The 9,865-nt window shown below is 46.9% G+C and overlaps 1 long non-coding RNA gene across 1 annotated transcript; it reads right to left on the bottom strand.

The window, feature by feature from the left end:
• Window positions 1-331: 331 nt before the first annotated feature.
• LOC122366932 lies at window positions 332-3,450 on the bottom strand. The gene is made up of 2 exons (XR_006253970.1): window positions 3,412-3,450; window positions 332-1,173 (listed from the first exon to the last, which is right to left on the bottom strand). It is a non-coding gene; the product is annotated as an uncharacterized LOC122366932 (long non-coding RNA).
• Window positions 3,451-9,865: the final 6,415 nt, after the last annotated feature.

Here is a 9,865-nt window from a genome sequence, read left to right on the forward strand (position 1 = left end):
CACCACTTCATGCTCCGATAATTGCATTACGTCTATGACGGTGTAAAGTAAAGAATAAAGATGTGTGAAGAAATAGACATCTGACAATTGGCTGACTTCCCTGCCTCCCGGCCGCTACTCAGGTCCACCACTCGCCGTTGTCAGTGCACGGTTTTTCTAGCAAGCTCCAGCCTAGTATTGATCTTATTCAGTATTTACGGTACGAAGATTTGATAACGGAATGTGACGTTTCCACATCATGCTTGATGGTTGAAGTTTGCACCGTTAACAACTACCAAGTCAAGTCGCAGCCCCAGTCATCTGGCACGTCTCTGTCATCGAATAAAGCCAATGAACAAGAAAGTTATTATTTTCCAGCATAAATGAAAATATATAACACTGCTACAGGCGGTACGCGGATGTCATGCACATTACACACAACGATTCAATCGAATAAAAACTGGATTAACCATAAATCAGCACTGGATTAACCATAAATAATAACAGTACAGCACCAAACACTTGAGATGCACATTATAGTACTTTAGAATGCACAGAGGAGTAATGAGACTAAAAGTTTTAACACGCCCTATCTTAAAAAAATATTGAACGAGATATTTCCACAGTGCAAAAACAAAACCGAAATCCGACAAAAAACCGATTCCAGGTTCAATGTCCACAGATTTAAAAACAAAACTTTCAAGTGCCCCCATGGTAAAAAAAAAAATGACCAAAGACGGAATTGTAACAAAGAATAAATAAAGATATGTGCGGCAAACGAAGGGCGGCACTGGACGAGCGTCTGCACAAAGTAGGCGCACAGAGTTACTCCTTAGCCCAGCGGGCAGCAGCAAATGAATTACAACCAAAGGAAGAATATGCATTAGTCTATTAAGGCTCATCGCACCATGACGAGGCACAGCTAGGATAACGCGATTCGCCTGCGTCCTCCAGGCGAGAAGCACCTCGAGTAGGCTGCCGTGTCTTGACCAACTGCCGCATCCGTCGTCCGCGCCGCAGGCCTCCCAGTAGTGCCTCGGAGTAGTGCCTCCATCGCATCGGCCGTCGACCGGCGTGGGGCCCGGATGTGACTAGTGCAGCTCCGTGGGGTGCCCTGCCGCGCTCTGCCGAGTGTGCAGAGAGCAGGTAGACTGGTGGCGGTGAAGAAAACAAGCAGTTATCTTCTTTCGGGATCTGTAAAGAAGCATTCTACTAAAAACTACATCCAAAACGTTTTCCATATTTTTTTTTTACAGAACACAATGCAGTAGCCAAAATAGATATGAAGTATGTGAAGACAACAGTCTACTGCCATTAGATAACTGATCCTGATGGACAAATACATTAGATACTAGTAAATCATAAGGTGGTTCAAAGGCACACTTTGCAGCTCCAGTAAAAAATCACTGTTTTTCATACTTCATACTGTAAGGGGAAAGGGTGGGGTGGGGATGCAGCCAAGAGTGCATCATATGGGGTTGTAGTGGTCGGACCATCTGGAGCAATAGCCTGTTTTTGCCGTTTTTAATGTTAACCCTATGGCGCACATGAGCACGCGCCACGGGCGCACCCCCGGCCGAATCGTGCCCAAAAGCTAATACGACCTGTTGAATTACATGACCCACGAGTCGTGAAAATTTCACCCTCGTGCGTCAATCGACGGCGCCGCAATATCCGTTTTGGGGCATCACGCCGCCTATAAGCCTCGCAAAAGCGTCCGCACGGCCGGCCGGCCGGCCGGCCGGCCGCTCATACTCAGAAATTTCCGTTAATCTAAGGAAAGACTTCGCTCGCTTCGCTCGCTCCGTAACAAAAGTGACACCTCTCCGTTTTACACGTGTCACGTGCAGTGGAGGTCACCCGCAAGCATTGTCCATAGTAAATACTTGTAAGAAGAGTATACGCTACCCCACACAAAAAACCGCAAGTGTAACAGTGTCCGTCCCCCTCCCCGGCGCCGTTTTCCTCCAGGGGAGGCGCCCCAGCCGCCGTACTGGGGCGTAGCGGAGTCCGTGCTTTTAGCACAGCAAAATATCCACCCAGGCTAGATTAACGTCACGACAACCTAGGATTAAGAGTGGCTAGACTTCAGACTTCATGCAGACTTAACATTGAAGTATTATATATGCAACTAAATGACACACATGGTGTTTGTTCTAACCTTCTCAACAGAAAGTGAACGTGTCAGGACAGCACCCCTTGGTGACCATTATATTCAAGGGGTGCAGGAACTGATTCCCCAGGGGTGAAGCGATAGAAGCAAAAACATGAGTCACTAGTTCCCTCCTGTGTCTTCCCTCCTGCAGAAAAAAAAATACATGTGTGATGCCCAATGTGACTGATAACTGCATATTATAAAGCTGGAAATATTGTACAAAGTTGTGACAACACAAGCAAACTATGCATGTCACTGCTCTTGTATAACTTTTCTATTTTTATTGCTATATGAGACCTCACAAGACACAAAAATATGCATGGTTAGAAAGTGGGTAACAATACATTTCAAATGAACTAAGCAGATTATTTCTAAGCTCCTTTAAGTCCCAATTTCTGCTATATTTCGCTTGTTGTCACTTCATATTTTGAACTCAAGGTGCCTTGTGGATTTACCTCAGGTATGTAGGTAAATCCACAAGGATTTATGGGCTTTACCACAGTTGAGTAGCTGCTCCCTCAATTTAAGTTTCTCGTTAAATTTCATTGAGGCGTTGCAAGATGGGCTGAAGCCGAATCCTCTTCCCTGTTTAGCTGATGCTCATAATACCTGAACATTTTTAATTCCAATTTTTATAGCTGTTAACAATTGGTAAAGGCCCATGTACCTAGACAACAATGACTTTACAGAAGAAACCCCTGGCTGTGTTTCATGGGCGCGCTGCCAGCCGCTGCCAGCGCATTCCGCGTGAGCTAGCGTCAACCTCCGGTAGTGTTGGAGGTATAGGCTTGTTGATGTCTCTATGGAAGCCAAAAGCGGCTGGCAGAGTGCTGTGATATGCTGTGATACACCACCCTTATTTTTGCACAATAATGCTGTGATAACTGTTCCTGCAAAAAATATAAGGTGAAGTGAAGTAAAATCAGGTCAAACATTAATATATACCCGAAAATAGCAGTGTTTGGAGTACCTATATTCACATTACCAATAATATAAAATCAGGTCAAACATTAATATATACCAGAAAATAGCAGTGTTTGCCGTTTGGAGTACCTATATTCACATTACCAATAATATGATACACAACAGGCCATAGAAAACCAGTGAATCAGAATGTTGAATTGTACCCCAATTTCAATATCAATATGGCACTTGGCAATAACAGTTAAACACACCGTTTTTGATGTTAAATCAACAGAGAAAACTCCTGAACATAAAAAATGATCAGAATGTATAATAAGGATAACAGTATAAATAAAAATCGACGACATCAGCACCTATCATCGCCGTTCCACATTCACCACTCCCCATTCCACGCACAGATTGTTTACTCCTTGGTTTACCCCGTGTTCGCAGTCTCCCTGACGACGGAGATTCTTTACGCCCACCGACCAATCACGTTCAAGATCAGCGGGGCTTGGCCGCAGTTCTCGAACGCTATTTGCCAGATTAAGCAGGACCTTCGTCGTCAGTAAACTGTGAACACGGCGTTACATATTTCGCTATGGTAACAAAAGCGCCAGAATTGACTACCAGAATTGGATCCGAAGGTCAAATGGGTCACGTGACTGACAAGTTCAGATGGACAACACCAGGAAAACGGAACAACGTGCAATAACGTTCTATATATCATTGGAAAGAGCATCAAAAGTTGTATAAAATATCAACTTTTGACTTAAACATATCTTAAACGTAAAAAGTTATTAAGCATCAAAGACGCTCCCATTGACTTTCAAAGTTAAAATTTTTCATTTTTAAACGAGCTTCAAAAGAGCAAACGAATTCTGACAGCTTAACGAAGCATAACACCATGTTCTATGGTCTTTTCTCAACAAGTCCTGAAAGTTTAAACAAAATCGTATCATATAATTTTGTACAATGAGCGAATGAAAAAGTCTCTGCAAAAACGCCCATTGACTTAACATGGGGAGCGAAAAAAATTCAACTTTGACCTCGTGCAAAGACACGTTACGAAGTTCTGAGGGGTATACGGCGCACACCAGCGTGTACCCAAACGTGTTTGCCATAAAATGCTGGGAAGAAAACCACCTCTTCCTTGGCTCGTTTTCCCGCCATTGGCGATCGCGCAAAAAGTGTCCAAAACCCCGTTGACTTAACATGGGGAAAATGGAATCGCACGTGCCACGTGCCACGAGGTTTTAAGCGAGTAGCGACCGGTGCCAACAGGTAGATCGCCTGCGGGAGCCCATACACTGAAATTTTTAAGAAAATCGAGCCACAAGTTTAGGCCTGACCCAAGTTGCCCCAATTCGCGGCCAGACATGCAAAACATAGCCCGGAGAAGGACCGCTCCGGTTGTTTTTCAATAGAAAAACACAATTCTAACGAATAGTGTTTGTCTTTTCAAACAACCTGCGGTTACCAGCATCTGCGATGCTGGGCTCCGCATCGCGGGACCGCAGGTTGTTTGAGCAAGCACCTCTGTAACGCCGCTAAAGGTGTGCCGAATTTGAATGCAATCAGCCCAGCCGTTTCTGAGATCTGAAAGCCTCACCCTGCACGTGCGCACGTGCAAGCTGGGTCCCAAATGACTTGTGGACGGCACCCTAGTTGCCGGTCTCTAGCGGTGTACCGAATTTAAGCTCAATCGGCCCAGCCGTTTTCAAGATCTGGAAGCGACCCCTACACGTGCGCACGTGCAGTTGCACCCCAACCGAGACACATGAGTATACATACTAACTGACTTGTGCACAGCACCCTACTAACCGGTCTCTAAAGGTATGCCGAATTTGAATGCAATCAGCCCAGCCGTTCCTGAGATCTGGAAGCGTCACCCTGCACGTGCGCACGTGCAACCTGGGGCCCAGCAGACCTGTGCAAGACACCCTACTACGCGATCTCTAGCGGTGTGCCAAATCTGAGCACAATTGGCCCGGCCGTTCTCGAGATCTGGAAGCGTCACCCTGCACGTGCGCACGTGCAGTTGCACCCCAATTGTGGCACATGGAAATGCATACTAAATGACTGCAACCTACTGATCGGTATCAAGCGTTATGCCAAATTTGAACACAATCGGTCCAGCCGTTCTCGAGATCTGGAAGCGTCACCCTGCACGTGCGCACGTGCAGTTGCACCCCTACCAAGACACATGGAAATGCATCGCCTGGAAAGTGTCTACCTCCATGCCAAGGTTTAGCGCAATCGGCCCAGTAATTACCGCGAGCTATTGCGCTTATTACAAAACAGGCACCTCTTGGCTTTGCACGTGGAACGTGCGTTAGGGGTCACCCATGTGCATCGAGAGTAGCACACTATGTGAAAGAAGGGAAAAAGCTACCCCACACAAAAAACCGCACGTGTATCAGCCCAGTGGTTGCCGAGATATAAGTCGTACAAAAACGTCCCCACGGCGGCCGGCCGCTATTTAGCAGTAAAATCGTGTCGCATCCTTCTATGGGAGGTATCCCCGTCACCTGTTCGTATACTGTCTGAGCAAAGGCCATACGTTACGGTCCAAACTCCATAGTGAGGCGGACATACGAATTTACGAGAGTTTAGCGACGAAATGATTCACTTAATTGTTAAGTAATGGGTACCATTAGGTAGACCATAAATTTTATCTAGCATCTCACCGTAGATGCAGTAAAAAGTGCTTTACTTTTCAATGTATATAAAGACTTGCTCAGCTCAATCAGTTCACTCTGTATTGGCTCAAGCCGTATCATGCGAACGCAATACAAACTAGAGCACCGACAGCGCAGCGCTCCCCAACTCACTGCTCGCCCAGTCCACCCGGGCCGCCGCCACGACGGCCCCCCGCAAGTAGGCATCCCGCACTGCACCGACAGCCGCGGGCGACCAGCTGACCGGCCAGCTGACCGGCCAGCAGCCGGCGGGCGGCAAGCCGCGGATGGCCGACCCGCCGGCGCGGCGAGGGAGGGGAGGGACGCAGCTGAAAGACCCGACTACATATATATCAAAGAAACATTACATGTAATCATCGATGACGCGACATAAATCTGCTTTATTGGGGTTAGCGGTGTAGTCTGTGATGCCATCACAATGAAAATAGCCTAGTTTTGTAGAGCATCAAATTCTGATTCCATAACGACTCTTGCTAGTCCATTTTCAATTGTAAATAAGCCTTTTATTGCGATGCAAAGTCCCGAAATGGTGCCGACGGCGGCCGGTCCCCCGATGGTACCATACCATAGATGGTAAACAGGTTAGTTCACATTCCCGCCGCTATGCGGGCGGCGGCGGCGCCACCTGTCCTCGTGTCCGCCTGACACCGTAACGATATAGGTCTGAGCTCAAATCTCGGTAATGTCGTGCTTTTTGACGAAATTTCTCAAAAACGGCAGCACGTGCAATAACGTTGTATATATCATTGGAAAGAGCATCAAAAGTTGTATAAAATATCAACTTTTGACTTAAACATATCTTAAACGTAAAAAGTTATTAAGCAGCAAAGACGCTCCCATTGACTTTCCATGTTAAAATTTTTCATTTTTAAACGAGCTTCAAAAGAGCAAACGAATTCTGACAGCTTAACGAAGCATAACAACATGTTCTATTGTCTTTTCGTAACAAGTCCTGAAAGTTAAAGCAAAATCGTATCATATAATTTTGTACAATGAGCGAATGAAAATGTCTCTGCAAAAACGCCCATTGACTTAACATGGGGAGCGAAAAAAGTTCAACTTTGACCTCGTGCAAAGACACGTTACGAAGTTCTGAGGGGTATACGGCGCACACTAGCGTGTACCCAATCGTGTTTGCCATAAAATGCTGGGAAGAAAACCACCTCTTCCTTGGCTCGTTTTCCCGCCATTGGCGATCGCGCAAAAAGTGTCCAAAACCCCGTTGACTTAACATGGGGAAAATGGAATCGCACGTGCCACGTGCCACGAGGTTTTAAGCGAGTAGCGACCGGTGCCAACAGGTAGATCGCCTGCGGGAGCCCATACACTGAAATTTTTAAGAAAATCGAGCCACAAGTTTAGGCCTGACCCAAGTTGCCCCAATTCGCGGCCAGACATGCAAAACATAGCCCGGAGAAGGACCGCTCCGGTTGTTTTTCAATAGAAAAACACAATTCTAACGAATAGTGTTTGTCTTTTCAAACAACCTGCGGTTACGCGGATGGCCGACCCGCCGGCGCGGCGAGGGAGGGGAGGAACGCAGCTGAAAGACCCGACTACATATATATCAAAGAAACATTATATGTAATCATCGATGACGCGACATAAATCTGCTTTATTGGGGTTAGCGGTGTAGTCTGTGATGCCATCACAATGAAAATAGGCGCCTAGTTTTGTACAGCATCAAATTCTGATTCCATAACGACTCTCGCTAGTCCATTTTCAATTGTAAATAAGCCTTTTATTGCGATGCAAAGTCCCGAAATGGTGCCGACGGCGGCCGGTCCCCCGATGGTACCATACCATAGATGGTAAACAGGTTAGTTCACATTCCCGCCGCTATGAGGGCGGCGGCGGCGCCACCTGTCCTCGTGTCCGCCTGACACCGTAACGATATAGGTCTGAGCTCAAATCTCGGTAATGTCGTGCTTTTTTACTATATTTCTCAAAAACGGCACCACGTGCAATAAAGTTGTATATATCATTGGAAAGAGCATCAAAAGTTGTATAAAATATCAACTTTTCACTTGAATATGTCTTCAAGGTACAAAGTTATTAAGCACCAAAGACGCTCCCATTGACTTTCCATGTTAAAATTTTTCATTTTTAAAGAAGCCTAAAGACAACAAACGAATTTGCACAGCTTAAAGAAGCATAACAACATGTTCTATGGTCTTTTCTCAACAAGTCCTGAAAGTTTAAACAAAATCGTATCATATAATTTTGTACAATGAGCGAATGAAAAAGTCTCTGCAAAAACGCCCATTGACTTAACATGGGGAGCGAAAAAAGTTCAACTTTGACCTCGTGCAAAGACACGTTACGAAGTTCTGAGGGGTATACGGAGCACACTATCGTGTACCTGAACGTGTTTGCCATAAAATGCTGGGAAGAAAACCACCTCCTTCTTGGCTCGTTTTCCCGCTATTCGCGATCGCGCAAAAAGTGTTCAAAACCCCATTGACTTAACATGGGGAAAATGGAATCGCACGTGCCACGTGCCACGAGGTTTTAAGCGAGTAGCGACCGGTGCCATCAGGTAGATCGCCTCCGGGAGCCCATACACTGAACTTTTTACGAAAATCGCAATGCACGTTTAGGCCCCGGTCAAGTTGCCCCAATTCGCGGCCAGACTTGCAAAACATAGCCCGGAGACGGACCGCTCCGGTTGTTTTTCAATAGAAAAACACAATTCTAACGAATAGTGTTTGTCTTTTCAAACAACCTGCGGTTAGCACCCTACTCGCTGATCTATAGCGGTGTGCCAAATTTGAGTGTAATCGGCTCGGCCATTTTCGAGATCTGGAAGCGTCACCCTGCACGTGCGCACGTGCAAGCTGTGTCCAATTGCATTGTGCATGGGACCCTATTCGCCGGTCCCTAGCGGTGTACCAAATTCGAGCTCAATCGGCCCAGCCGTTTTCAAGATCTTGAAACGACCCCTCCACGTGCGCACGTGCAGTTGCATCTCAACCGTGACACATGGAAATACATACTAACTGACTTGTGCACGGCACCCTACTGATCGATCTCTAGATGTTTGCCGAATTTGAGTGCAATCGGTCCAGCCGTTCTTGAAATCTGGAAGCGTCACCCTGCACGTGCGCACGTGCAAGATGGGTCCAAACTGACTTGCGCACGGCACCCTACTAATCGGTCTCTAGCGGTGTACCAAATTTGAACTCAATCGGCCCGGCCGTTCTCGAGATCTGGAAGCGTCACCCTGCACGTGCGCACGTGCAGTTGCACCCCAATCGTGGCACATGGAAATACATACTAAATGACTGCAACCTACTGATCGGTATCAAGCGTTATGCCAAATTTGAACACAATCGGTCCAGCCGTTCTCGAGATCTGGAAGCGTCACCCTGCACGTGCGCACGTGCAGTTGCACCCCTACCAAGACACATGGAAATGCATCGCCTGGAAAGTGTCTACCTCCATGCCAAGTTTTAGCGCAATCGGCCCAGTAATTACCGCGAGCTATTGCGCTTATTACAAAACAGGCACCTCTTGGCTTTGCACGTGGAACGTGCGTTAGGGGTCACCCATATGCATCGAGAGTAGCACACTATGTGAAAGAAGGGAAAAAGCTACCCCACACAAAAAAACCGCACGTGTATCAGCCCAGTGGTTGCCGAGATATAAGTCGTACAAAAACGTCCCCACGGCGGCCGGCCGCTATTTAGCAGTAAAATCGTGTCGCATCCTTCTATTAGAGGTATCCCCGTCACCTGTTCGTATACTGTCTGAGCAAAGGCCATACGTTACGGTCCAAACTCCATAGTGAGGCGGACATACGAATTTACGAGAGTTTAGCGACGAAATGATTCACTTAATTGTTAAGTAATGGGTACCATTAGGTAGACCATAAATTTTATCTAGCATCTCACCGTAGATGCAGTAAAAAGTGCTTTACTTTTCAATGTATGTAAAGACTTGCTCAGCTCAATCAGTTCACTCTGTATTGGCTCAAGCCGTATCATGCGAACGCAATACAAACTAGAGCACCGACAGCGCAGCGCTCCCCAACTCACTGCTCGCCCAGTCCACCCGGGCCGCCGCCACGACGGCCCCCCCCCCCCCCCCCGCAAGTAGGCATCCCGCACTGCACCGACAGCCGCGG

The sequence above is a fragment of the Amphibalanus amphitrite genome, unplaced genomic scaffold (genome assembly GCF_019059575.1).
Source record: "Amphibalanus amphitrite isolate SeventyFive unplaced genomic scaffold, NRLGWU_Aamphi_draft 000030F_arrow, whole genome shotgun sequence".
Lineage (NCBI taxonomy): Eukaryota > Metazoa > Arthropoda > Thecostraca > Balanomorpha > Balanidae > Amphibalanus > Amphibalanus amphitrite.